Genomic DNA, 1,899 nt, shown 5'->3' with positions numbered 1-1,899 from the left:
GGTTCCATTACATACTGTTCAAGAAAACTATCCCAGATGCACTCAACAAATCTCTCCTTCAAGGCTACTCTGACTGAGCTGGTTCGACCAATCGACATGCAGATTAAAATCTCCCGTGATAATGGCCGTACCATTTTAACAGGCATTTCCTTGTTTATTGCCCATCCCGATGTGATGTTATTACTTGGTGGCCAATAGACACCTATCAGTGACATCTTCTACTTGGAATTCCTAATTTCCACCCAAATGGATTCAACCTCATGCTCCATAGATCCTGTATCAGCTCTCAGCACCGCCCTGATGTTGTCCTTGAATGTCAGAGCTACACCACCTCCCTTTCATTCCTGTCTGTCCTTCCAAATAGTCTGGCACCCCCTGGATATTTAATTCCCAGTCCTGACCATTCTGTAACCATGTCTCTGTAATGGCTACCAAATCATATTCGTTAATGATGATTTGTGCTGTTAACTCATCGACCTTGTTCCGAGTGCTACGAGCATTCAGCTAAAGTGCCTTTATGCCAGCTTTCTTACCCTCATGATTCACAACTTCTCTAATAGCTCCTGAGGGTTATCCTTCATTTTTGCATCTTTCATAGTCTGCCTTGACCTTAAACCCTCCTGTACACATGCTAACCTGCGGCTTTCCCTTTCCCTTCCCCCCGACTCACAAGTTTAAAGTCCAAGTGAGCACCCTATTTATCCTTTATACAAAAAGGGCATGGAGGTAACAGAGAAAATGCAAAGATGAAATTAAAATAATATCAGCATGAATTAAACTCAGATTGGCTTGGGCTCATCTATCTCCAGAAAAAATATTGTTCCATGAATTCACACAAAACCGAGAGCTTAGATTTTCTCTGCTTTTTAATAAGCAGCCGATTGCTAACCAAACACTCCTGGTCTGGAAATTGCACAAATTAAACTTTTCTACTGAGGTAGCTGCATTTCCTCCCAACCATTACATACACCTTTTCCAGGGCAAAGACTATATTTGTTTCTTTCTCCAAATTGCCAGCTAACATTTAATGTTTGGGTTTCTGAAGTTAAAATGAATCCCTGGTCATCCTGAACCAAAAATAAATGAACGCCACTCAGTGTTGATGTCACACATTGTACACCATCACAGTAAAAACATTCTTCCATTAACACTGTGGGTGCTCCCTACATTCTTACACAGATTGGTTTGAGTCACTGTCTCAGACATAATTACTTTTGTACAAAGCCTTCAAGAAGGTAAACAACTACATATGCCACTATTTTAAAATCCAAACTCTATAAGTGACATTGATATTTACAGGAAGGAGCAGGCTGAGGGGGGAGTCAATGGACTTCCTCCAAATCCATCTTCCTTTATCTTTCATCCAAGTATATCAATGGGTGCCCCTTCATCTCCCCCGTCACCACCTTGAATGGGAGACCCATCCAGACCATGTGACAGTCAGGCACACTCACCATGTGACCACCCTCCGGACATTCCACTGGATCGCTACCTATCCCACTGAAAGCTGCCAGCCAATCAGACACACCAGTGACTGTGAGATACGGCATCCCCCACAGGCCACATGTGGCCTTTGGTCTGGGGAGGGGTGGGGTGGGGTGCGGGGAGGCAGCCATGGCCGATAATGTCCAGGAGAGGGAATATTCCCTGGGAGGGGGGTGGAGGATTGAAGGTGGGCAGAAGGCGGAGAAGAACCCAATCACCCCACCAGACTGAGACAGATCGAGGCTTCGTTTCCTCACCCAAACAGGTAGGCCGCTCTGTTTACCAATCAGGAAGGTACCAGGTTTCTCACCTGCCAGGGTGTAGAGGAGGGGATCAGTGTGGGGCAGTGGTGGATCAGTCAGGGTCAGGGTGTGGGGGGAGGGGGGGATCAGTCTGGTCAGGGTGTGGGGGAAT

Source organism: Chiloscyllium plagiosum, chromosome 6, assembly GCF_004010195.1.
Source record: "Chiloscyllium plagiosum isolate BGI_BamShark_2017 chromosome 6, ASM401019v2, whole genome shotgun sequence".
NCBI lineage: Eukaryota > Metazoa > Chordata > Chondrichthyes > Orectolobiformes > Hemiscylliidae > Chiloscyllium > Chiloscyllium plagiosum.
This window is presented reverse-complemented; position numbering follows the sequence as displayed.